The sequence below is a fragment of the Haemaphysalis longicornis genome, unplaced genomic scaffold (genome assembly GCF_048455015.1).
Source record: "Haemaphysalis longicornis isolate Haplotype H1 unplaced genomic scaffold, Haemaphysalis longicornis Haplotype H1 scaffold_5, whole genome shotgun sequence".
Lineage (NCBI taxonomy): Eukaryota > Metazoa > Arthropoda > Arachnida > Ixodida > Ixodidae > Haemaphysalis > Haemaphysalis longicornis.
The window spans coordinates 110,364,208-110,391,987 of record NW_027526385.1 but is presented as its reverse complement, the minus strand read 5'-3'; the positions used below and the strand labels follow the sequence as shown (position 1 = coordinate 110,391,987).

Sequence of the window (27,780 nt, the reverse complement as noted above, 5' to 3'; positions counted from 1 at the left end):
CACTGCCAACAAACTGACCTAACTGTGCCAAATATTAACATGTTGAAGGACCACTTCAATTATTCAGATTAGCACGAGACTGAGCAACAGTAGCCAGGGGCAACGACCCACGATTGGAGTCGCTGACTTGGCCAAGTGAAGATCCGGCCATTGACTGCTTTTGATGTGTTCAAGCTCAGGCAAACGAGCAGAAAATGCAGTCCTGCCTTTTGATTCATACCACAAAACAAAAGATAGTAAATACCGCTCGCAAGCAATCTTGCAGCTACATACAATGGCATATCAGTCAAAGGAATTGGCAAGTATACAATGGTGCACACCTTAGCCTCTAACACCACAGGTGTCCAACAGACATACACGAGTCAGCCATGTTTCCGCACGGCTGGTAACAGATCCCGTCCCTACAGGCATATTACAGGCTTCAGAGATTGCACTTTCATTTCAGTGTTTCGAAGAGCAAAAAAGAATGCACTTGTCTGAAAGAATAGCTGCATACACTGGGATGCTTGTTGCTGTCATAATGGCTACTGTACCACAACACGTTAAGGGTATAACAGAACTTGTCATGGCAAGATAAGGCATCCCAACTAGCTCTACCTAGAGCATTAGTGGCTCTAGCTCTAGCTATACCGTAGCTGACTGATTTTTCGGACCTGGAGGGGAACGAAAAATGGTCTGCATAAAAGAAAGGTCTGAAAAATCCGCGAGTCATTACTCCTACGGTTACTCCTGGCAGTTCCTCGGGAAAGTCCAAAATATCCAGCAAGGCCGAGTTTTCGGAGTCCGAAAAAACAATCGGCTATTGTAAATACAAATGCTTTTATTAAATGTACGCTTACGCACAGGTCTTTCATTTCAATGAAAAATCATTAAAATTTTTTAATAATGGTGCGGAATAGATTGGCGATGCCTGCCTAAAACCAGACCCTGTATTCACTCCGAGTCTTGATTTTCACACGTTAAACTGGACAGAAGGGAAAAAGCAAAGTCTCGCACTACAATGGTGTAAATTTAAAAAAATGCTGCTGCCGCAGCAGCTGTTAACAGAGTATGGAATACGGAAGTATTGCTTTGGAACAAGTTCAAACAATATGCAGCAATGTCCAGAGTCACAAAAAGAGAGAACAAAGCATGCCACAATAGAAATGCTAGCTCCTGCTGAAAGCGCTGAGGTAGAGAGACTATGCAAGCATTTTTTAAAATGGTTCTACAACTTTTCCTGCACCGCATTTCGAGAGTGGCAAATAATGATCAAATACTGGAAATTAGGACCTGACTGCACTGTTTACTTGGCGAGCCAATGTGGAGACCGGAACACAATTCCAAATGAAGCACCAACAACCATGATAATCACTGCTCCGTAAATTATCATCACAGTAAAAAAGGCAGCCTTAGCCATGGGAGCTGTGATTCGTTAATCTGGCACTGCATACACTACAAATCAATTTGGAATCAGTAAAGAAAAAACCTTTCACACCACAGCCAAGTACCTGACCTAGGACCTTGGCTGCCTATTTTTGCGGTGGCGTTGGTACATCACATCAATAAGTGAATGGTTAACTGAGAACCTTTACAGAAAAATTTTAAGCTTCAGTTCGAACAGGCAGCAGACAATTTCTCCAGCAGGGAATAGTTGAATCTCCTGTTATCCTGGATGGTTCAAGCTTATATAGCCTTGTTACGCAAAGCTAAATTTTCTTCACAAAAGGGAAATAAACAAAAACTTGCTCACACACAGGTGTAAAGGAAGAATGGGTTATATCACTCGAAGCTGTTGAAGTAATGCCACTTGTTTTTGTACATTTTAGTTGAAGCAAGACATAACAATGCTCTGTGACGGGTCGAACACGGAAAAAAAAAAAGTATCTAAACGCGGCCAGCGCACACGTTTGCTTTTTCCGCCCAAACGTTCAAGGTGGGATTGCACCTGGTTTAACTCTCGCACCCCCTGCATTTTTACTTTTTCTTTTCCGGCGCGCAGCGATTTTGAGAAAGTCCCCTTTCCTCCCCCCTTCGAACAACCGGAATTTTCTCGGGTTTTTGAAGCAGCGAACGCCACTCTCCATGGTCTGCGCAAATCGCTATCGGAAAGGCATCCGCTGTATACGGAGAAAAAGAAAAAGTAAAAACGACTCCAGTGCTTTAAATAACTCCCAGCGTGCGGCGACTAGACGGGAATCGTTTTTGCTAAAAAATATCTCAACCACACGAAACAAAAGCCCCGGAATAAAGTAAAAAACTTTCGCGCAACACAGTTGTTTAAGCCACAGTCGAACGAAGGAAAAAACTAAAGCCGGAAGCAAGCGAACGTTATTTACATTCGCTTACTTATTTAAAGCGACCAGCCGCCAACACAGAACATGCAAAAGGCCGCATATACGTTGCGGAATACCACGCTTCGCTTGAGACCAGCGGCGGCGCCACGGAAAGCGCTCGAAATCCACGGTTCGTCGGTATTTCACTGAGAAACAGCTGACGGCTGTGCACGCAACAGCCGACGGCGATGTGTTGGCAACAGGAAGACATATTGCGCCGCCGCATTTGTCAAGTCGGTGAGATATACGTGATGACTCGTAAATAAACAACAAAGAAACAGCTGAGAAGCGCTCAGCAGCGCGGGCATGTGACGAAAGCGAGGGAGGGGGTCGAAGACGACATTCGCAATATGCCTTTCCCCTCCTCCCCGCTCCACCGTTGGCACGGCTAGGACAAGCACGCTCATTCAAACTCGAAGCCTTCTCTGCCAAATACGAAGACACCCCGAGGTGGAGACAATAGCAGGCGAGAATCGGCTCTGTCCGGAGTAGACCGTGACACTTCCTAGAGGACAGTTCGGTACAGTAGGGCGGGGGGAGACAGAGAAACGAGTGAAAACAGAAAGCAGACAAGCGCTGCTGTGTTTCCTACCTGTGCAAGTAGCGAGGCAGCGCCGAAGGCTGCGGTCGGGGTGCGCTCACTACACGGGCTTCCCACTCCCGAAGTTCTTGTGTACGATGGGCCGACACTTGAGCGGTGGTTGCGGGTGGGAATAACGGTCCCAAAAAGGCCAAAACTTGCAGCACCTCACAAAATTAAGCGACGACTGCGAGCTGACATTCTTGGGCCGTGGGTGTTTCTTATTCAACCGCTTAGCCAGGGGCGGCCGAGAGCTGCGATTTCTTCGACGTTGAGCAAAACAAGATGGCGCTGGCAGACGATCAGAATTATTCAAGTTCACGCATGTTTAGAGTTAAAAGACAACCATTTACACTTCTCAACAACTCAAATTAACACTTAAACTACGTTGTTTGTTTTTTATTATATAAAAATACTCTAAAGCTTTATTATTACGACAGCTAATTTCAGTTTCGGTTTCGTTTATTCGCTGTACTGGATTTGCCAGTACTTCTGATTTGTGTGCGATGTGCCAGTATATTATCTCTATGCGATGTGCAGGGCCAGTGGCGTTTCTTTTGCGCTAAATGATGTTCGTATTTTATGAACGTGCCACGCCTGTTAGTAGATTGGAAAATTGTTGCTTACACATGTGCATACTTTGCTGCTGCCGAGGATATTATTGATGCAGTGCTTTTGGATCGGTCAAGCGCTGTTCCCCATGCCGCGCTTGTAATGCCTGGCGTGAGGAACACGACTATGTCGATGCATATGGCAATGACTACTGGCACAGTGCGAAGCAACGACGGAACATGCAAATAAACAATTTCAAACGTGTACAAATGCATGGTGATGTGTTTTCCGTGCTCACGTAGATAGAAATCCTATATAGCTTCGCTATGGTGCAAGCCTTGCGCGCTTTAGCGCAAGACTCGCCAGTTGAGCTGGTGGAAGTCTGCAACGCTGAGGATGACTTTGCATCCACCACTCGCCGCAAAGAAGACAACGACCTCTTCGATGCATATGAAGACGATTGCTAGCACCGCAACTATGCAAATAAACAATCATACTGAAACTTAACTATGCGTCCGGCAATTCTCACTTACAACAGCTTCGCCATTCAAGTCTTGCGCGTGAGTGCAAGCTTCCCTGAATTGTTTTAGATGCGGAGCATCTCTTGCTCGGGGGTATGTCACTCCTGCGTGCCCCGTCCGCAGCGCCTCTCGACCTCTCTCACTCTCCCTCGCCAGCGATAAGCAGGTGCGCGCTGCACGCTCCCTATCCCTCTCTCCGCTCCCTCGCCAGCGATAAAGCAGCTGCACGCGCCCTCTCCCCCTCTCCCTTCCTCGCCAGCGAATAAAGCATGTGCGCGCTGTGCGCGCCCGTTCAGTCTTCTCGGAGAGATCGCCTGCGCCGGTTCTGCTACGTCGTTGTATACTGTGATGAGTTCGACTGGAACCAATAGTCCCGTCAGCGTAGATGTGAAGCATCATGGGGGTGCACATTAAGTCCCCATCCGTGCTCCGATAAATGAAACAACACAATGGAACCACACGGAACCCACATGATGCTTCGCATCTCCTCAGGGTTCCCCACGGGAAGATGGTGTAATTTTTTTTACATGCGCAGTAGCGCTTGACGATAGCTCCGGAGTTTTTTAAATGCACAGCATTTCTTCAACTCACGATGTCACCCGACGTTGTCGGCGTTGGCGTGCCTCGGCGTCCGCAACAGCCGTTCCAGGTGCGCCCTCTCCCCCACTTCTCCTCTCCCGCATCACGCTACCCTCCTTGCTCTCAACAACAGGTCCGCACCCCTCCCCCTACACTATATAAAAAATAATACTTACCGGCGCCTGGTTTCGATCCCACGATCCTGCGGGCGGAACGCAAGGTACATGGTGCTCTACCCAGAAAGCCGACACAGAATGGAAGGCTATGAACGCACCTTATATCCTTGACTCATTCAAACTACGTCAAGAAGCTGCTGATACAACGCATTCACTACCTGTGGGCGGAACGCGAGGTACATGGTGCTCTTCCCACTGCGCCACAGAATGAAAGGCTACGAACGCGCCTGATATCCTTGACTCATTCAAACTACGTCAAGAAGCTGCTGATACAACGCATTCACTACCACCAACTCCCCAAACACTAAACGTTAACGCAATACACCCACCCCCTAGCGACGCATTTACTCGAGTCCCCCTCGCGGGGAGATGGGCCCTTTTTGTAGTTTTTTTTTCTTGCTAAAGACAATGGGTGAGCCGGGTACTCAGAAGCCGCCGCGAAGCACACAGGCCACGGCCATCGAAGGAAACAAGGTTGTTTCTATCAAACAGGGATTCTTTCCTGCAATGGCTAACATACTGGTTGTACGTGGTTGTACACAGCTCCGCTGTTAAAAAAAGTCGTGATAACGCAACAACCATAACGCAATGCCCTAAACATGCTTGATGTTCAGAAACGCCCTATGCATAATTCGCGGTTAAGGCGGTGGTTGAGGCAGTAAAGTGAAGACAAGAGGCGTATAGATTCTGTGCAAGTTTCCGCAAACCTGAATTAATGGAAGTGTAGCACTCTGACATAGCAAAACACTCAGCGAACGAATCTCATTATGGATTTTTATTGGGAAGGGGCCGGCGCGGACGCCTAGCCCCACTACCAAAAAATTCCCCCGCATTTCCCCGAGGGGGAGAATGTGAAAGTGCGAATGCACGGTTGTCGGCCCGCTTGCGGCGCTTGCGCTCGGCCCCCGCAGCCCAACGCCTCGCCGCCTTCTCTTCCATCTCTTCCATCGGGTTTGTAGTATCACGTGTACACCACGCAGTTATCAAGCCGCTATAACGCCGCTGAGTCGCCAACGCACGCCGCTGACGACGTAGTTTGAATGCGTTAAAGATATAAGGGGCGTCTAACACTGATATCACCGTCGCGTCTGTGGCTTGGTCGGTAGCTTGCGCGCTTGTGGCTTGCGCGCTGCGGCCCGCAAAGTCCTCGGATCGAAACCTGGCGCCGGATGCTGTTTTTTCTTTAAAGAGCACTGCGGACGCCGCCGCCGGCGGTGGATGGTTTGGGGTCGCTTATAAAGAGCATTGCTCTTAAAATTGCATGCCCCATCTGCCCCAGTTTGGGGTAGTGGCAAGCTTCAGCCGACCGCAGTGCAATGGTCGACCTCCACTTAGGGCGCCGGCCATCATGACCACCGAACAACCCAGCACCAGGTAAGGATGCCTACGCAATGCGTTGCAGAAAAACCGCACTTGCCACGTGCACACATGAAGCGCCCATGGCGTCTCTCAGAAAAGGTAAAAATACTCATAAACGAGGCGTGAACTGTACAAAGGAATGCAAACAGACGACGTAATTTAGGGGCGCGCAAATATCTGCTAATCAACGCACTCAGTAGACATGCCTTTGTGGCACGTGCTTTAAGTGGTTTATTAGAATACGGCCCGGCAATTAAACGATGGCAGCACCACACGCACGTCGGGGTCGTTCGGTTGACATGCAAAACAAAAAAATCTGCCCAAAATTATTATTGGCAGGAAGAGGTGGTGGTGGCAAAACGTTTATTGAGCTTAAACGGAAGGGGTATAAGGGCGTGGTTAGCCTCCTAAGTCCAGGAGGCCTCTAGTCCGGGCTGCCTCCAGTGCGCGCCGCACCAGGGCGACCTGGCGCTCCGGTGCGGAGCTGGTCAGCTCGGACTCCCACTGCTCAGGGGAAGGGGAGGGGTGGGGATATGGGTGTTGGGGGCAGGAGAAGACGAGGTGGTAGGTGTTGAGAGGGATGTGACAATGGGGGCAGTCGAGTGGAAAGAGAGAAGGGGAAATGTGGGATAGAATGATGTGGTTAAAGTATGTTTCGGTCTGTAGTCGGCGGAAAATGTAGGCCTGTTGGGCGGTGAGGGAAAAGTGGGGGGGGGGGGGGGGGGGCGGGTATCGCCGTCGGGAGTTTGTGTGGTGGGAGAGGATCGAGTTGTACGTGGGGTCGAGAGGTGTCAGGGCTGCTGGGTCTGGGGGTGGGGGAGTTATTTGGTCGAGGCTAGGCGAGGGAAGTGCCCGGGTAATGAGTGCGCGGGCTGCGGCGTGGGCCGCCTCATTCCCTGCCAGGCCGGAGTGGCCGGGGGTCCAGACAATGGAGAGGTCAATGTCTTCAGGGAGGCGTTGAAGGAGGTGAATGGCTGCTGGCGGGGCGAGGCCGGCTTGGTAGAGGCGGCACGCTTGCTGCGAGTCGGTTATTATGGTCAGATAGGGTTGGTGGCAGTGGGTCAGGGCAGCGTGGGCGATGGCGAGGGACTCGGCGGTGAGCGTGGGGATGTGGCGGTAGGAGGCCGCGGTGGGAAGGCGGCCCTCGTTGTTAAGGACTGCGATGGTGGTGCTGTGGCGGGTTGAGGACTGCGCTATGTCGGTATAGCGGGTGTTGGGATCCGAGCCGTAGCGTTTTTCGAGGAATCGGACGCGGGCATTGCGGCGGTCTTGGTTGTAGATGGGGTGAATATGCTTAGGGACGGGAGGGACGTGGATGCGTTGACGAATGGAGAGGGGAATACGTTGGGGCGCGTGTGGGGTGGCAGGGGCCGTTCGTCCGATGACCTGAAGTACCCGTCGACCAGCCGGTGTGAGGGAGAGTCGGTGCAGGTGAGAAGTGCGTTGGGCTTCCAAGATTTCTGTGAGGGTGTTGTGGAGGCCAAGCTGGAGGAGGCGTGTGTTGGAAGTGTAGGTAGGGAGGCCTAAGGCTGCTTTGTAGGTCTTGCGGATCAGAGCGTCCAGCTTGCTAGCTTCCTGTGTCTTGAGGTTGATGAAAGGGCAGCTGTATGTAAGGCGACTGATGAGGAGGGCTTGAACGAGTTTGCAGGTGTCGGATTCTTTGAGGCCGTAGGTGGAGCCGCGGATGCGCCGAATGAGGTGCGTAAGTTGGGTGATTGTTTTATGGAGCTGTGGGAGAAGAATTGCGCCGGAGCCGTCGTAGTGAAAAAGAACTCCGAGTACCCGAAGGGAGGTGACTTGGGGAATGGGAGAGCCGTGAGAGAGAGAGAGAAAGCCTTTAATGAAAGCTGAAGAGGTCAGCCCCACTAACGGTAGGGCTTGCTACTCCAGATGGGGTGAATAAAGTGAGGTGACAGCGAAAAATAGACAGAAAAAGAAAAGGAAAGAAAGGGGAGTAAGAGGAGAAATGCACACATATACAAATTGTACATGCTCAGAGAGTTCACAGAACCTCTTCCAGCCCTGTTTTCGCAAGAAAAGTAAGCAGTGTTTTTGTACCGAGCACTGCCTCCTCACGATTTTGCCAGGGTCCAAGGAAGTGTGAAAGTTCTAGAGTACCTCCGCGTCGTAGTCGCACAAGTGCCTTCGACGCTGTTGCCCGCTGAGTGGCATATCGCGAGCAGTGGCTTAAAATGTGCCTGATGGTGTCTGTAGTAGAGCACACTGTACACAATGGCGACTCTACCCAGCCCAGCTTAAACAAGAAGCTTCGGGTGTATGCAACATTAAGTCGCAGCCGGTGTAACACGCCTTCAGTGCGCTTTGGCAGACCCCGTGGATAGGGGAAATCGCACTGAGGGTCTATAGCATGAAGAGGCGCATAGCTGCTCAGAGGATCCTGCCAAGCCGGCAGCTGGAGTTGCCATCCTAGGTCGATTGCAGCTGCTTTGCTATCCTCGTTGGAAAACGGGATTCCAACGGTGAAGTTGAGGTCGTGGGCTTCTCTGGCGACCGCATCGGAGATCTTGTTGCCCGTTATACCAGAATGACCTGGTATCCACTGAAGGAAAATTTCATGTCCTTCGCGCACCGCACTAGAAAATATATCGTTCATATCGCAGACAAGTTGATTGCGACAATCAGGCGGCTTATTTAGTAGTGGATGGTCACTTGTGGGTCCGGGTAGGGTTCTGGGGGGCGGCCGCGGGTGCGGGCTCGGAGAACGAGGAGGGCAGACTTGCTTGGTTCGACCGTTAGGCCTCTGGGGTGGAGGTAGAAGACAGTGGTGTCGATGGCCTGTTGGAGGGCGTCTTGTTGCGCGCCGCTGGAGCCACTGGTAGTCCATATAGTGAGGTCATCGGCATAAAGCGCATGGTAGATACCAGGGATGGCATTCAGGAGACTGGGGAGGTGGAGGAGGGCGATGTTAAAGAGTAAGGGGGAAATAACGGAGCCTTGCGGTGTGCCTTTGTCAGGGGTGTGGAAGGTAGGGGATTGGAGAGGGCCGAGCCTGAGGGTGGCAGTGCGGTCCCGCAGAAACGCGGAGACGAATTGGTAGGTGCGGTGGCCGCAATCGGTGTGATTGAGATTATCGAGGATGGCTTGGTGCGTAACGTTGTCGAAGGCCCCTTTGGCATCGAGGGTGAGGAGTGTTTTGGGTGTGTCACGGCTGAGGTGGTCGAGGAGCTGTTCTTTTATTTGTATAAGGACGTCTTGGGTGGAGAGATGTTGGCGGAAACCGAACATGGTAAGGGGGTACAGGTTACGGTCTTCGAGGTAGGTGGAGAGGCGTTGGTGAACTAGGTGTTCATAGACCTTGCCGAGACAGGAGGTGAGGACGATGGGTCGGAGGGTGGTGGCGGAGACAGGTTTGTTGGGCTTGGGGATAAGGGTGATGTCTGAGTGGCGCCACTGTGAGGGGTACGTGCCGGCTTCCCAGTTGCTATTGTAATAGGTGAGGAGGTCTTCAAGGGTGTCGCCCGGGAGGTTGCGGATAGTTCTATAGGTGATGTGGTCTCTGCCCGGGGTGGTGTTGCAGGTGAGGCGGGCAAGAATGGCGTGGAGTTCGGTCATGGTGAAGGGGAGGTCCATGTCGGCGTTGGGGCGTCCGGTGTATTGAAGGTTCGGGGCAGGGGGATGAGTGACCGGATCACCAAAGAGATGCTGCCTGTTGGTGCGGAGAAGCTCGCGAGGGGGTTGCGAATGGTTGCGGATGAGTTGATGGATGCGGTGCATTGAGTGACGTTGAGTAGAGTGGTTGTCCAGGAGGGAGCGGAGGAGGTGCCAGGTCTTGCGGGTGTGGAGGGTACCTTGCAGGCGGATGCAGAAGTCCCGCCAGTTTTGGTTGTGAAGCTGGCTGGAGTACACTTGGATGTCTTGGTTCAGGCGGGCTATACGTTTTCTGAGGGTGTGGTTGTGGCGCTGGCGCTTCCATCTTTTAGAAAGGCCCCGACGGGCATCCCACATGTGGAGGAGGTGTGGATCAGCCGCCGGCGTGGCGTCTGTGAGGGCTATAGATTGAGTGTGGGCGCAAACCCTCTGTTCTAAGGCCTGTACCCAGTCGTCCAGGTTGTCGCCAATGGGTGGTAAGGAGGTGGGATCCTTGCGAAAGTTGGGCCAGTTCGTGAGGCGTGCGGTGCCTCTGCGGAGGGGTTTGTGAACGAAGGGTACGCGGAGAGTTATGAGGTAGTGATCGCTGCCGAGGTTTTCGTCAAGCCGGTGCCACTGGGCTGTGGGGCAGTGTCTGGTGAAGGTCAGATCGGGTATGGTGTCACGGCTAACGCTATTGCCGGTTCTAGTCGGGACGGTTAGGTCGTTTTGGAGGACGAGGTGATGATTTTGGCTGGCCCGGAGCAGCGCGGTACCCTTCTTCGAGGCGTAGCGGTAGCCCCAAGTCACGTGAGGGGCATTGAAGTCACCAAGGACAAGAAGGGGGTGGGATCCAGCTATCTGTACCGCTTCTTGAAAAAGGGGTTCTATGGTCTTGAGGTGGTCGTTGGGGGGGCTGTAGATGTTGAGGATATATACGTTCGGGCGTGTGGGGCGAGTCGAGATGATTTCGACGAAGGTGTGGGGGATGGTTTGGCTGAGGCGGTGCGGTTGTGCCGGGTGGGAGTTATGAACGAGGATGGCCGTTCGTGATTGGGGATCTTGCGTGAAGGCGTTGTATTGTGATAGGCGGGGGGTGGAGGTGTTGGTTTCCTGCAGGGCGATGGCATCGGGGGGGTCGTTTTGGGTGAAGAGGGAGAGTTGATGACGTTTGCTGTTGAACGAGCGGCAGTTCCATTGATAGACAGTTATGGTGTCAATGGGGATGTTAGGCATGATACGGGTGGTGCTTGGGTTTCTTGGGGGTACTATCAGTGGAAAGGGAGAGGCTGTCCGGGTTGCGTTGGAGGGCGAGTTCGAATTTGGCTTGGCGTTCTGTGAGAAGTTGGAAGCTCTTGACGAGAGGAGCATGGGTTTGGGCTTGGGCGTTTAAAACTTTTGCTATAGCATCTTCAATTTGGGCGGCCATGCGTGCACTGACAATTTCAGTTACACGTTCGATGATGCGGTCCTCGGAGAGGGGGGGAGGGATGGGCTGGGGAGGGGAGAGTCGCATGAGGGTGTCGACTTGTTTTGTAAGTGCGTCAAGTTGTGTTTGGAAGTTTTGTTGGAATTTTTCTAGGGCGACGGTGAGTGGGTCGGGGGAGGAAGAGGGGTGAGACGGGTTAGGGGGTGGTTGTGTAGGAGCAGTGGGAGGCGCGAGTAATTTAGCTGACCAGCTCACCTGTGGTAGGGTAGGCCCGGTAGGGTGTTGGTTGAGCGATGCCTGCGGTGGCGGGAGCGGCGGGAATTCTTGGGCATCGGTGCTCGGTCGGCTGGAGGTCTTGGTCAAGTCAAGCGGGCGCTGCTTAGATGGTGGAGGAGTGGGTCGGTAGCGCTTGGGGCAGTCGCGGTGGGCCGTTGGGTGGGGTCCGTCACACAGCTTGCAGCGAGGAGTGCAGGTGTGTTGCGGTGTCGGATCGGGAGTGCCGCAGCTGTGGCACCGTGGCTTGTCGGGATGCGGGCAGACATCTTGGCGGTGCCCGATATCGCCGCAACATGAGCAGGTTTGGAGGGCTCGGCGGTATGGTCGGCAGCGGATCATTTCGCAGTCAAACTTAATATAGTAAGGAATGCGGGTTCCGGCGAAGGTGAGGAGAGCGGACCTGGTTTTGCCCATAATGCGGGCATGGATGAGGTACGGGCGGTTCGTAGCCGTGAGTTCTATAAGTTGCTCCTGAGTGAGACCCTCAGGGACTCCGTGAATTACGCCACGTGCAGTGCCTGGCGGGGGCTTCATGTAGGCGGTGACAGCGTAGGTGGTCTGGCGGAGAGTTAGCTCGGTTATTCTGGAGAGTCGGTCGGCCAGGTGGGGGTCGGAAGTACCAGCCACGATGAGGTTGGTGTTGGGTTGCGCTTGGAGGGTGACGAGGGTGCGGAATGTCGAGTCGGGTATGTTGCTTGCGGCGGCGAGACCTCGCGCTAGGTCGCTGGTCGACCAGTCGCCGACACGAAGGCCGTCATGTGGGCGGACGACAGTGAGGTAGTGGGTCGGCGGGAAGCGCGGTGGTGGTATGGTACGCACCGCTCTTGGAGGCGTCTCGGTGGCAGGGGGTGACGTAGGCGTAGATGTTGACGGCTTCTTTCGGCGGGCGTAGATGACCTCCATCCAGGGGTTCGGGCGGGGGCACGTTCGGCCGCTGAGGTGGTCATAGTCCATTTGTTGAGCGGCGTCTTCTTCGGTTGAGGTGGCGGGCGGCGGGCCGGTGCTTGGCGGCGGGAGATCGACGCCGGCGTCGGCAGGCGTAGGTTCCCTATGCGAGTCGGAGCCCGTTTCCATCTCAGTGGAGGCGGCGGGTGGCATGTGTTGCACGTGCTCCGGTGGCGTGGCGGAGGGCGCGAGCAGGTGTTCTTGCTGCGGCATGGCTGGAGAGCGGCCGCTCGCGCTAGGCCTGAAGGTAGGCCCAGCAGCGGCGGTGACGCTGGCAGACTTCGCGGTTGGCTTGTGTCGCTGCTGATGGTCGGCGTGGGCCAAGCGTGGTGTCCGTCGGTTCCTGAGATGCTTAGGAATCGATCGATGGTGGTGGCTAGCGCGTGCACGTCGAGTGATCGCGTATAGAAGGCGAAAAGCGGGAGTCGAAACGAGGCGCGGGCGCCTGTGTCGGCCCCCTGGCGGCGATCTCTGGCAGGAAGAGGAATAAAGTTTTTTAAAGCAACGCTTTTTACCTCTACCCCTCAAGGGTGCTTTCGCAACCGTTGGTGTCATCAGAAAACTCCCGCAAAAAAAATAAAAGATCTTATGCCTCGCCAGGAATCGAACCTGGAACTAACGGAGTAACAAGCATCAGCCCGTAGTTTAGCTACGAGCTTTTTTTCTTTTTTTTTTGGAAACTTACCGAGAAATTACTCAACACTATAGGCTGAGCCGACTGAAATTTCCGGCTGCCCACACTGCTCTAAATAAATGGCAGACAGTTGCTTGGCGCAGGTTACAATCAAATACGTTCCCTCACCCCGCCCTGTGTCACCGCAGCTATCCGGATAGGTACACGGACAGATGCAAGTGGTGCAACATTGCAGCAGCCACACTACAACATATGGTCTGGCAATGTCCCAATAAACCACGGGGCTTTGAACAAGTAATACATATAAGAACTAGTGAGCAGTGGGAGGCCGCACTGCTCAGCTCTCTTCCCGGGATACAAGCTGCTGTCATCCAACTGGCAGAGGACGCCGCCAGGGACCACGGGTTCCTGACCGCCGTCTAATGGGACGAAGATACCGGACTTTTCCGCACGGTACATTCGTCTTAAAAGGGATGACAATAAAGTCTGTTCTCTCTCTCTCTCTCTCGCAAGGTACTCTGACATCGATGCGCGAAGCGCGAGACAGTATTTTAGAGAGGCAATGAGTGCATACGTGGAAAATTAAAAATATATCTCGAATCCGCCTGAATGTCTTGCAGACATGGAATCGTTGGTACACCTAAGGGACTTTGAAACACATGACGTCAACCAAAGTCAGGTTGACGGCTGTCTGTGAATGAATGTCTGTGTTCTGTATGTGCCAAAGCAGGCAATAAAAATTTAGCTACGAGCCCACGCCGAGGCGGGTAAGACAAGGGGTGCACCGACCAAGCACATCTACGGGTTTAACCCCTGCATTCCCGCTAAATGCCACGCGATAGCGATTAAACGAAGCCCACACTAACCCATGGCATCTCACTACTAGTACGCCAATGGGCCTGTGGCTTCCAGTGTTCGCGTAAAAAATTATCAGTTCTTTATCGTCCGCCCTCACGCCAGACGATACCTCAAGAAACACATTCAAATACTCGTTGATGGCCAGGCCATCACTCCAAGCCCCAGCATCAAAATCCTGGGCCGACATCTTCAGGCCAACACCAAGAGTAACGTATGCTTGCAGTACGTCAAACACAACATCAATAAATCATACACTTCATCTGGCGAGTTCCCACAAAGAAGCGAGGCCTCAGGGAATCCGACACCTTTCGATTAGCTTTCGTCCTCTCCAGAATCACTTACGTCAATCCCCTGTCTTCTTCTCGGCAAGGAGGACATAAAGATGCTTTATATAATGATTAGAAAGGCGGTTGAGCAAGCCATTTGTCTTCCCATGAGTGCGCCCAGAGAGGCTGCTTAGCACGGGGCTCTAAAAAGCTGAGAAAGGGTCATCTTTCTATCCAGAAGCTCCGAATGAGCAGAACTGCGGCGGGTTGCCGAAACTTTCACCAGATTGGCTGGGCAGCACAGAATATCACTCCGCTTGATGTAATCCTGGGCTTTTGGCGACAAGAAATAAATATGCTCCCTTTGCTTAGAAATATGAACCCCTCAGACGACGAGGGTCGCCGACAAGCACGGTCTCAAGCGCTCAACACCACCCTCGGTGGGGATCATGCAGTTATCTACACAGACGCCTCCAAACATAGAGGACAGCAGTACGCCATCATCGTGGCTACCTCCAGAACCAACCTCCTTGGTTGTGCCTCACTCAAGACCGAAGACATGATGGCAGCAGAACAGGCAGCCATCGCCTTGGCTCTCAACCAGGGATTCGTGAAGTAGTCACCAATTCCCAACAAGCCCACCGGAACTACCTGTAGGGTTTGGTGTCCCGACCTTCACTGCGTGTGCTAAAAAACCACTCCCCGAATGGTTCCATTCAGCTCATATGGACACCTGCTCACGCTTCCATGGAGGGCAACGAATACGCCCACCAAGCCTCACTTTCACTCCTGGTGCTATGGAGCTGCACGAGGACAGTCACCCGCTTGTCTCGTTCAGGGACATGAACCAGAATTATCGCCTTCTGAGGCAGACTCTACCTTCGCCTTACCTGTCCTCACCTTTCCATAGAACAACAAACTACCCTATACGGCTCATACAATCCGGCTCCTTCCCACACCGGACGCGTGTTCCCTTAATGCACACGAATCGCTACGACGCTGCATGTAAATTTTGCTCATAAGTAGGAACACTCTGACACATAATCGGGGTGTGCTACTTTAGCCCTGAGCACCCTCCTCTCCTCTCCTTACCTAACAAGAGCCATGGGAGATGCTGCTGTCCAGCCCCTCTCTACCTAACCAGCTTCAGCTGGTGGACAGGGCCCAGGCGGCGCGGACTGAATATGGGCTACAGTGAAGAACGAACGACTCCCCTGGGCCGCACTCTGGGCCGTTCAGAAATCTGAATAGAAGTGTTTCCTCCTCCTCGAGCTCCTACTCCTCGCCCTCCTCCTCCACCGATCTCATCGCCTCCGTCCGCGACGGCAGAGACGGAGAAGTGAGATAGTCTGATACCGTGTTTGAGCTTTTATTTTATAAAAAAGTTTCCACTCATGCAGTGGCGTTCCTGGCTAACCTTGCACCCGGGGCCCCAGCAAATTTGTCACCCCCCTCTCATAAAAAATGTCAGCAATAATCAGAACAAATCAGCACAATTGCCCTATTTTATTTGATATTACAATAATTCCCTTTATTTTATTTCCTTTCTTTTATTTATTTTATTTCCTTTAATTCATTTATTTTATTTTCCTTAATTTTATTTATTTTATTTCCTTTATTTTCTAAATTAGGTTTACCCACTTATTTTGTTTTGTTAAAATAAAAAGTGCTGAAATAACAACAAAAGACGAATCTATTTTTGCATAGAAATGAACAAAAACTTTGCATGTTTTATTTAAAGCGAGGGCTTTGGAATACACAATACATAATACGAGCATTCCATACAGTTAACCACGATGCAGAACTTATGGGGTATTTTGGCAATAATGAAGGAAGACTGATGCTAAAGTAAGCATGATTTGCTTCTTTTAATGTTTTTTTTTTTTCATGCATACTCATTTTTTTTCCCTGAAGGATACTGGCTTGTAGATTACCTGAATATTTACACTTACAGAAAAGCCGTTTGTTTTGGTTTTTAGACCGCTAATTATTGCATTAAACCAATTCGAACTACGGTTCATTAAAATGATCTTTTCTCGAATATACAAGAACTGCTTTAAACGTGTACCAGTTTTCGTCAGCCAAACAATTTTCAAAAATTTTCATACATTTATTTATGAATCGGGTTGAGCAGCAAAAGTGGCTTTTCCATAGTCGCAAATTGTTTTTGGTTTGCTGGAAGAATGATGAGATGACACATTCAGCGGGACAAGTGCAATACAAACAATACAGAGATCGCTAAAGTCAGGCATGTGGCTAATATTTGAAACAATGTCTGGGACACTTAGTATTAGGTGGAACATACAAATGAAGATGTTGTCCAGTTTAGCTGGGTAGTCGCTTGTGTTAAGTAAAAGCAGTCGCATAATAGAGAGTTTTAGCATAGCGTTACCGTTTTTACGTTACCGTGTTTGCGGGAGTCGACTGCGCAGCGCGAGAGTTACCGCGAATGGTAACTTACCGGCACAGGCTTCACCGTCACCTGCGGCTTCGGTAACACGGTAAACGGTAACGCAAACAGGGTAACGATATGCTAAAAGTGCCTAATGATCGGAAAGTAGAGGATTCCGATAGAGTTGTCACAGTCCTAGAGGATTTCCAGGTAATGGGGGTCATTAAAAATGGCAAAAAAAAAACATGGCACGATTAGGAAATTTTGTAATAGAATACATATAGTGCGTCGAGTAGGTCATTAGAAAATCCCGCGTTAGCGGATGGTGTAAAATAGCAGAAAAAAATATTCTTCTGATAGCCTGCAGTTATGGGAAAGGAAACAAGATCGAGCTTTGTAAAAATATTCTTGAGACAGTTAAAATACGAATGTGTGGATCGGTCGCCGACGTCGATGATCGGAGCGATGACTCGATGACTCGCTGGCTCGTTAGCCGACGGCACATAGCCGACGACGGTCTACTCCAAGTAAACACTTTATTTACATTACGTATTTACAACTCATGGCTCGTGATCGTAAACAAGAGGTCGGGCAAAGCCCGCGTCGAGCGGGGCTCGCCGCTCTCCACCTCCAGTCTCTCATCTCGTTCAATCCCCTGAAAACACCAAATTCTCGGTTTTACCAACAAAACCCCGCCCACAAAAGGGACGTTGAGGATGGTTCATTGATTAGCTCATACTCGTCCACTGCTTAGCCATCAGGACAAACAAAGCTAGGTGGATTCAAAATAGTCACGTGACCCACCTCTCTTACTCTCATACAGAAACCCAAAGGTATTCCGCAAAACACAAATATAAGATAAATGAAAACCAACCAACTAAAAGCAGACCCAACTCCAGTAATCGGCTCTCGGCCGACACATCTCAAAGTATTGTCATACCGTGCACGCCTATGTTTGTACTCCGCGCCGCCAGGATTCATTTCCTTTGTTAACACGTGGAGCGCCTAACAAAGCCTGGTCGTCCTCCCTATTGACGGATCCAGCCGCCGAGTCGCCAGGCTCAGACGTGTGACGAACTGAAACTTCGCCCAGTAACTCTGAGCAGTGCAACTGTCCCAGACTGAACGTCTGGTGACTTCTTCCTAAGTCTGACCCAATGTTTGACCCCTTGACCGACCTTCAGCTCCCGTCCGCTTCGGCGATTCTCGTGGCGGTAGTCCTTATTCGAAAGCTTACATCGCTTTCAGCCATTATGGAGTTACCGACGCGTTTAAGCCCCGTTTACATTGACCTGACGAGGGCGCGTTGAGTCGAAATAAACAGGTTTTTAAGTGCGAATGCACTTCTTAAGCGAGCCTGAATCGTCCGCCGCCGTAGTCCGCATAGCAACAGCTGCGGGTGCGCGCGCTCCTCGTCTTCCCTAGCAACGGGGGGAGATGGGCGCGCGCTGCCTGGCCGCGTCCCCATGGCTCATTCTTGTTGTTGTTCCTGCTGACATGGCACATACCCACGTGGGGGATTGGCCAGGAATCGGGCGTGAGAAGGGCTAATGCACCCGCTTAAAGGAGTACTGACACGAAATTTCAAAGCTGAGATCCGCTCTAGCAATCAAGTACAACGACAACACAAATAGGTGTCTGTGAATAAATGCATCTTTCTTTCTTTGTAGTTGTGTGTGTGTGTGTGATCTCTCTTTCGCGAACATTACCGAACCGCGCAAATTCAACTCGTGCATTCGCACTTTCACATTCTTCCCCTCGGGGAAATGCGGGGAATTTTTTTGGACTCGACACCCTCATGTATAAGCCGACGGGGTGGGTCAGAGAGCCGTCGCGGCGAGTCCAGTCAACTCGGAGGCAGGGGGTGGGTTAGCTCGCTCGTCGGGCTGAGTCGGCGGGCCGCGGGGAGCAGAATACCGTATTTGCGCGGTTTTAACGCGCCCCCAATCGTAACGCGCGGGTAACTTCGCGCAGGAAAATTCGAAAAAAAAAAATGTGACACTGACGGTACTGCGCAGATGGAAAAGACATGACACCACGTACCTGGAAGAGGGAGATTTTATTTGGCGTGCAGCTCTGGAAGCCAAAAATTAAATCTTGCTTCACAAGGTTGCTTATCCAGCTGCTGCTGGAAATAAAGTTATAGCGGGGAACACTGAAGTTGCTTGCGATTTCAAGTGCCTTGATCTTCATAATTCTAAGCGCTAGGGGCTAAGCAGAAGCACAAAAAAAAAAAAATTCCCGCGCCTTCCCGCGAGGGGAATACGAGTAAATGCAGAGCATTGGGGGTCGTTAACGCCGCGTAAAGTCGCGTTAGGGTGGGTAGTTTGGTCGTAGTTGCGTTGGTGTTGGTTTGGGGTAGAGAGAGGAGAGTAAAGTCGCGTTAGGGTGGAGCGAGCGTCAACCAAGGGAGGAAGGAGCAACGCAGTGACGGAAGCACGAGCGACCGCTAGCCGCTTTATATTTGCGGCGCTCCCAGTAGAGGGAGAGCAGTACGGGGGGGGGGGGGGGGGGGGGGGGGGAAGAGCGCGCATGCGCAAGCAGCGCGCTCCCTTCCACGCCCCACCGCGCTGCTATCACGCACCTGTTACGCCGTGACCGCGAAGGAGCGAACGGGCTGACTACGACGCATGCGCGCGCCAGCTGCTGTTGAGAGAGAGGAGGGAAGGAGGAGAGGCACACCTGCTGCGGACGCGAAGCTGTGGACGCCGTCCGACGCAGGAAGAGGCGAGGCTAAGAAATGGTCTGCATTTAAAATGTGCAACAGCTCACCAGGGTATGCGGCATGCCATTGAGGAATCAGTGCGCCGAAATTCACTCACGTGGTGTTGACGGATTGTTTTTATTGGATTGAGTTGTATTTTGCGGGTACTTCGTGTCCGTTGCGCATGGCAATGCTGCTGGTCGCTTTAAAGCCTATTTCGGTTTTGAGCCCGATTGTAACGCGCACAAAAATATTAAGCTACCTTTTAGCAAAAGAGGGTGCACGTTAGAATCGTCAAAATACGGTAGCCCCTTTTCCGTGAACCCCGCCGCTCCCCTCACCTCGATTCTTTGGACGGGGTTCAACTCGGACGCGCCGAGGTAAGCTGAACCCGCCACTCAACTGCGCGGCGAATAACAAAAGCCTCCGCGGTTTCTCCTTACTCTCCTCGCGCCTAACTGAGCTCGGCCGGCGGGGAACAAACACAATACAGGTAAAGAATTGCTAACCCCAGCGAAAGATCACTAACTGCGGGGCGGTTTTAATTATTAAGTGAGGGGCCCGAATTTAACAGAGACATTCAAAGATTTTGGCAACATCATTTAGAACGCCACCTGAATGTCTCTTCTCTTTTTTTAAGTTAGGGCAACGCGTACAATTATTTTAACTCTTCAAGAAAATTTATTAATCGCCGATACAAAGACCCGTTGTGCTAAATACTAACTCTTCTGACGTAATAAGATGTTCTTTGACATCGTGAAAACTGAAGCGTGGCTGTTTTGTTTTGCCTTCACTTCAGTTATTAGCAAACAAAAATATTTGGTGGTAATGGTTGGTCTTCGTTGGAGTGGAAACTTGCGGAACACTAGTGGAGCATTACTATTGCTTTTACGTTATCAAAACAGTTTCGTTTCACTGAACTGTAGTCGTATAGGGGGATATTAGGGCGAATATAAAAAATTTTGGGAATTAGCCTAAATTCATTCGGCGCAGATTTAAAATCTTTCAGACGTCTGCTACAGCGCAAACAACGCTTTATCGGATTCGAAATTAAGGGTTCTGAAGCGCGGTAAGCAGAATTTCTGGATGGCTCATTCAAGGGACCGCGTTGTCCTGCCGATATCATGTGCAGCGCCGCGTGGGGGCGCTGCACGTGAGCTAACATTGTAACACTTGGATGCGTTTTCAAAGTGGATAGAAGTCTTTCCTGTGTCTTCCACATCTGCAGAAGCTACCATTTCTGCCTTGAGAATTGCATTCGCTCAGCATGGCCTGCCTGACGTCATAGTTTCCGACAATGGTCCTACCTACGCCAGTGCCCAGTACCTTGAGTTCTTAACTCGAAATGGAATACGCCGCATGCTCGTACCGCCGTATCACCCTGCCTCAAACGGTGCAGCTGAACGAGTTGTGCAAACTTTAAAGAACAAACTCAAGAAGTCTGGTTCTGGGAACTTCCAAACGCAGATTTCCAGGTTCCTATTCCACTACAGGACCACACCACATGAAGTCACAGGTCGGCCACCGTGTGAGCTTTTGACGGGAAGAATGTTCAAGACTCCCTTGGATGTCCTATGGCCAAGCCTGCAGGCATCTGTACTTCTAAAACAACTCAAGCAGAAGTTGTACGCCGACAGAGGGTCCCGGCAGGCAGGCACTGCAGCCAGGAGATGACGTGTATGCGTGAAACTTCCGCAGGGATGCACCTTGGGTGCCAGCCAGTGTTGTGGACGTCACACCGTCATCAGACCTTGTCCGTTTTGAAGATGGCACCTTGGGAAACCGATACAGCGACCACTTACGCCTTGTGCAGACAGAAAAATCGGACATCACCTTCGACAACGCCGTGCAGACCGCGCTGGCAATGGAAGCAGCAAAAAGGGACGCAGGCGAGATAGCCCAAGCTAACATTGTAGCATGTTAGCTCATGTGCAGTGCCCCCACGCGGCGCTGATAGTTTTGAGTTTAGCCGTGCAAGCCTGGCACAGCGGCGAGGTGAAAATAAACACAGTTCCGTTAGTTCTGGGCAAACGGCTCAGCATGTTCTCATGTTTTTCGCGGGCCTGATGACTTCTGTTCGCGGTAGTCACTTCCTACCCCTCGGCCATCCGTACTTCTACACATCTAACACATACAGTGTTGAAATTCTTACGTCTGTGTAACTCGGGACGTATGTTTTTTTTTTGTTTGTTTCTGATTCCAGATGCCAGACCTCTTTCCAGTAGCGATCTGCACACGCACGGCCCGCGGTCCGCCATTCTTGGCAGTAGCCTCGGGCGAAATAAACAAAAGGGCGCCCCCTCAGCTTGCTGCTTTTAGGGAGCGCGGTTATGCTTCCTAGGGCTACACGTTTTTATTTCCTCTTTTCGGGCAGTTCGCAGAGTTCGTATGTGCACACCAAAAGGCTTTCAAAGGAAAGGGGCAAAAATGTTTGAGGCTGACCACGCTGCGAGCACTTTGCTACCAGTGAGGGAGAAACGAAAATGAAAAAAAAAAAAGTGAAGAACTGCAGATTAGTCACGCGAGCCTGCGCCTGCTACTGTGACATTCATGTGAAAGGCACGGGTGCCGTTGGGTGCGGGAGGGATTGCAGGAGCAGAATAGCATATTTTGTGCACGCGTGTTCCCCGAAATCCAAACATTTCTTGGGGCGTGCCTTAGTGCCAGTTTAGGTTCGCCGTGGTGGCTGCTAAAAGACCGGTACTGGAAAAAGGTCCATTGCAATTGAGAAACGAAATTTTCGACTTCCCCTCACCCGGAGGTCGAAATAGGGTTTACTCTCCCTCTCTCTCTCGAGAACGCTTTCCTGAGAAAACGGGGAGAGGGGTGTCTCCGCGTGCAGGTAAAGCACCGACGCTACAGTCCACAAGTTTCCCCGTATACATCCTTCTCAGGTCTCACGGAGGGCAGAGGACAGCACCCCAGAAATTATTGGAAACGTGTGTGCCCCCCTTTCTTTGATGCGAGGGGGCGCACTCCTTCGTCGTGCCTTCATGCGCAATGGAATGCAGACACGCCAGTAGACCGTGCCTGCCGTGAAGCTCTGTGCTTCAAGTGAATTCTGGTGACAATGAAAGCCCTGCTGGGGTGGGTGCTTTTTAGATGAAGGCCAGAAGCTAAACGTCAGTCACGCATCTGTACTACCCCCCCCCCCCCCCCCCCCCCCCCCCCCCGGAAGGAACAAACGTGCTCACCACACCCTCCAGTGGCATCGCGGTAACTCTCCACGCCGCGCACATTATCGGATAATCCCCCACGCATTTTTGAATGCCATAATTCTCCTTGTCTTCCCCCATTATACTGAAAATGGGGGAGAGTTTGAGTAGGCAGCGGTAGTTTAGTGGCAGTCGTCTTCCAGTTTTCGACGTCCACTAAAGACACTGGAGAGGCACGAGTGGCACCCCCCCCCCCTACCGAGGCGGCTGGTACCCGGAACCCAGGGCCCCCCCCGCCCCCCCCCCCCCCCCTAGCAACGCTACTGCACTCATGTGCTACACCAACACAACTCAACCAACCACCGTTCATGCCTCATGCAATAATTTAACCTGAGGAAGAATATCTCTTTGAAGTAATACAGGGTGTGGTTAAATACATTTCACTTCTCTCTAGTTTCACGATTCGTAGAGCGACGTGAGTGAATTTATGTGATGTCGCGTGAGTAATCGTTGTGGGTACCGTTTACAGCTTTGCTTTCCAACCACATTCACCGAATGGATTGGCGCCATTTTTTTTTTAATTTAGAGCAGGCGGGTGGCCGCCTTAGTCCAAATATAGCCGCGTGCTTCCACTGCTCGGGTGGCCCGCTGCATGAGGGTTTGCTGGTCCTGCAGATCCAAGCTGGTCAGCGCGCATTCCCGCTGCTCGGTAGTAGATGAGTAAAGTGGGGATGGGGGTGTTGGCACAAGGATACGAGGGGGAGGGGGGGCGAATGGCTAGTGGCTGGGGTGCGTCACTCAGGGCCATTATAGGCGAAGCGGCTGGGGGAGATGCGAGACAGAATGGTGCCGTTGTAGTATGTATTAGTTTGGAGACGTCGCCAAAAAAGGGATTCTTCGTTGGGAGGGTAGGGTGTGAAGGAGGATATTTTCAGCGGGTGTGTCAGTAGCGCGACAAGATATCCAGATCGGTGGGTGGTAATCGATGTAGCGTGTCTGTCGTGGGCGTGGTGGCCTCGTCTCTACTTCCGGCCTTGTCGGAAGTGCCCGGTAGTGGAGTTCGCGGGCCGCAGCTCGGAGCTGCTTCGTTCCCGGTGAGGGAGACGATGGCTATGTTACCAATGGATGATATGGATTGTTTGAGGACAGGTAGGGGAATTCTGTCTAGGAGGTACCTTGGACAGACTTGCTTTGATCCGGGGATAATCGTGAGATAGTCGGACATTGCTGTATGCGGTCCGAGGGCTGCAGCTTCCGCTGTAGACGGAGATAGGTGGCGGCATGTGGCTGCAGTGTAGATGGTGTCGTTGGTGTCGGTGACCGCTAGAATTGTGTGGAAAGGTGAGTGAGCGATGTCGGTGCAGCGAGTGTCATTGGCCGATGAGTGTTTTCTGCGTATGTAGCGAACACGAGCGTTCCGACGTCCTTTGTTGGACTCGGGAGGCATGTTTAGGCATTGGGGTAACTTTGATGTTGACCCGTAAATGAGGTGGTATTGGCTAATTAAGGCTTGGGTTTGGGCTGGTTGGCTATACATCATTTGAACTTTGCTTTGTACTGTCTTGTACTGTCTTTTTTCCGTTCTTTCGTCCGCGTCCTTGCGCTGTTTGTTCAAATGGTATTGGCTGCAATGATTCGCGGGGACCCGGTATAGGACGGCCTAAATTAAAATTCTATGCTGCCTATAAGGGTGAGCGCAAGGCGAGAGAGTTGGCTGGTTCTTCCAGCTTCTGTCAGTTCGGAGAGTGAATTACGTAGGCCAAGTTTGAAGGAACCTTTTGGTCTGTGTGAAATCCAGTAGTCCTAGGGTTATCTTGTAATCTCGAGGATGAGAGTGCCATACGTAAGTCATCTGAGTATTAATGCCTGCACTAGTTGACACGTGTCTTGTTCTTTAACCTTTTCAGCCCTAGATTTTTTTGAACAATTTTTTTCTTTTTGCTTTCCCAAAATTTGGACCCTATGAGCTTACAACAAAACAACAAAAATTAGCGTGTGCTGCAAGTAATTCGCGATTCCCAGGCATGGTATCTAACTAGGTTGTCAGGTAATTAGTTTTGTTTTCCAACAGAAAATTGTATTTTTTTGTAATGATAAATTTTAAAAAGCACCGCGAGCGCACATACAGAAAATAAAGCCGTTAGTTGAAATATCTTTAGCTTTACAGTAATGTCATCAAACTAGTACTTCGGTCATTCAGGTGGCCCCATAATCTGCCTGGTCTTCACTTCAACGCCTTCCTCTTTGCATCCCTCAGCTCTAGAAAAAAATGTTGCTGATATTGCCATGGAGCCAAAGACGACGCAGTTGTCTTCAAGGGAAAAAAAGTTTATTGGAGCAAACTTCTGCTCCCCTAACAACTCAAAGAACACGCAGGCGGCGAAGCAGCAGTCAACAAAGCGACGTGCGCAGGCGAGCGTCGGTGAATAAAATTACCCCGGCGTCTGCTCTGCTGGCATTTATCTCTCGGCGCGAGTGTTTCTCGAACCGTCGAACTGCATCCAGAACACCGTAGATCGAAAAAGATTATTCTGGGCAGGTGCCGTTAGTTCGAAACACTCTCCCCATCAAAGCACGTGCGGCATAAAGGATGGAACACGCGCCTCACTTGGCCTACGGATAACACAGATAACGCAGCCCGGCGCAGCCGGTCGAAAAAAAAAACATAAATAAACAAACCCAATGCATGGTTCGCGGCAATTTTACTGGAAGAGGCATCCTTAAAGAACTATTTCCCAAAAAACTAGATGTTCTGGTTTTGTTGTTGATTTGCTAGGATAATTTTCAGTAATGTCCGCAATAAAGGACCGTGTTTGTGCGTGCATATATACGGCGGATAAGGTAGGCGAATTGTGAGGAGTGCTGCTCCGCATCCAACTGCTTATCTCCCAGGATTCACAGGGTCTTCGCTTGTGGGGTGGGTTCCTGGTGGATGGAAAATATTAAAAGAAAATGGAATTTTGCGCGCCGAAGCTACGCCCGGGCTATGAGATGCGCAGTAGTGAAGGGCTTTGTGTTGATGTAGACTGATTGAGAATCCTTGACGTGCCCCGAAATCTCGACACACGGGCGTTTCTTTATGAAACATTATTGCGCATAAAGGGCCGTGGGTGCGTCATTGTAAAGACAGTGAGCAAAGTGTACCGAGCCCTCAAAAGAGTATTGACACGAAATTCTCGTGTTACGTTTTTTTTTCGCGGCTATAGGTGCCTACGAGCCCTCTAATCGTAGAATGGCACATTAGATTTTCAAACGCAGCATAAACAATTACTTTCAGCTCCGTTTATTCGTGTCAGTTTCGGTTTCGGTGAAGCGAACGCCGAGGCAGCCGCCATGAAGGGAAGGCGCATTTGACGTCACCGTTCTCGTCGCACCACAACCGATGCCGGTCTGGGCGGGCGCGCTAGAACGGCCCGACCACCCGATCGCAAATGACGTCAGTCGCAAGAACTGTGACGTGATGCACAAAGCGGAGAAGCGCGCTCCAACAGCACCGCGGCCGCCTCGATAGCCTGCGACTGCCTTTGACCTCCGAGGAAGCACGTTCCACGGAAGGGGGGACAAATTGGGCAGCTTATAGGAAGAGAGACGCATTAGCGGCCTGTGGCTCGTAGCCCGAAAGCGTTTTATTCCTGGTTCACTAAGATCTCACTGACGTTATTTCCGTCACGGAAATGACGTCGCCAAAAAAAGTGCCATTAGAGAGTTTTAGCAGCCTGTCTGTTCCGTCGTGCACGTAGTTAGCGTGTTGACCGGGACCCGACTGCGCATGCACGCGCGGAAGGGCGAGAAGGGGCACCTTTCAGTGACGAATGCGCGGACATGGCGAAGGCCAGACCGCGGAACTAATCCCCCTACGCGACGAATGGACAAGTGCCCAGACGATCCCCAGTCAACACGGTAACTACGTACACGACGGAACAGACGGACTGCTAAAACTCTCTGTTAGAGAGTTTTAGCAATCCGTCCATTCCGTCGCGTACGTAGCTAGCGTGTTTACCGGGACCCGTCTGGGCACTTGGGCATTCGTCACGGTAGGGGGATTAGTTCCGCGCAACGTTACTAGATCTAGTAACGTTGGTTCCGCGCGCCTGCCTTCGCCATGTCCACGCCTCCTCGCCCTTCCTCCTTGCCCTTCCGTGCGCGCAGGCGCAGACCGGTCCTGGTAAACCCGGTAACGTAATGAACGGAACGGACGGACTGCTAAAACTCTCTATTGACGCGGCGGCGCCGGGATTCGAGCCCACCAACTCCCACGCCGCAACGGGAGGTACGAGGCGCTTTGCCAACTAACTATGAACTCAGACGTAAACAGCTCGACGAGTGCTCCTAATATCCTTCCATGGAGGAAAAAAAGCTTAGGAGAGGCGCTGACATCACGCCCATTGCAGCCGGAAACGCCATTCTCGTAAGAAAAAGGGCGGACTCTTTCTCTCTCTCTCTCTCTCTCGCCGCACCTTCTCCGTCGCCCTCCATTCTGTATCGCCTCTCCTGTCGTCTGCATCTACCAGCGCCGAGCCGGCGGAAATCAGCTGATGGGCTAAGGCAGGTAGAAGACCGTTTTGCAGCGCGTGATTGTAAAACTACAGGTTTTCCCGCTCAATTTATTCCAATCGCCATAGACTTTAAACCAGGCGCCAGCTAATCTAATCCAATCGCCATACAATTTAATCCAAGTGCCATGTAATTTAATCCAGGTGCCAACGAATTTAATAGAAGTGCTAACCAATTTAATCCGGTCACCATCCAAATTAATCCAGCTGTCTGAAGGTTGTTTAGGAGTGTTTTGTGCGAAATTAAGCGCAGCTTTGCGGACTTTGTTGCGCGTGCTGGGGGGAAAACTCGCTGTTTCTTGATCTATTATGAGTAAAATATCTTATGCACACAGCTTAGTAGACATATACTAACACGCGCTGACCAGAAGAGCGATCTTGTTTGATCCGTTGGTGCCGCGTCACGAAAGGGCTTGCCTGGACAAGGACTAAAAAATTATGGCATGGAGCTACATCGAGCATCTTCACAAACTCCAGGAGAAGGAAGGCATGTACTTTGCAAACAAATTGCGCACCATACATGTAGAATGGCAAAGGCAGCTTATAAAAGTAAGGCTCGCTGCACAAGTAATGAGTCTTTCTTTTGCACTGCACTCGCCGAGTGTCGGGAGTTACGACTTGTTGGTTTCATAAATTCGAAACCAACTAAAAAAATTCTCACACTTGTGAGCGACATATTTGACATTCTTAATTCGAGGAGCTTGCTCAAGAAGGAATAGAAAAAGGCTTTAAATGAAATGAACGTACGTGGTGTTGAAACAATATTTCAAGAAGCGACAAGCTATATTTTGTCGTTGAAGGAACCAGTAACGAAGCGTCAAGTTGTCGAGACGAATATAAAAACTGGCTTTTTAGGCTTCCTCATCTGCATGCAGAGCATGATTTCCTTCCATAACAT

General features: G+C 51.2%; 1 protein-coding gene and 1 pseudogene across 4 annotated transcripts in view; both read right to left on the bottom strand.

Moving 5' to 3' along the window:
• Positions 1–3,159, bottom strand: part of LOC144138688 (nuclear distribution protein nudE-like 1) — a 56,510-nt gene extending 53,351 nt beyond the window's left edge. For 2 of the 4 annotated variants that reach the window (XM_077671090.1, XM_077671091.1), the window contains exon 1: positions 2,908–3,159. The gene's annotated coding sequence lies outside the window, so the exon portion shown is untranslated. The remainder of the gene's footprint in view (positions 1–2,907) is intronic. The other 2 variants (XM_077671092.1, XM_077671093.1) reach the window with 1 other exon arrangement.
• A 2,801-nt stretch (positions 3,160–5,960) lies between these two features.
• On the bottom strand, positions 5,961–6,105 carry LOC144140107 (U1 spliceosomal RNA; annotated as a pseudogene).
• Positions 6,106–27,780: the final 21,675 nt, after the last annotated feature.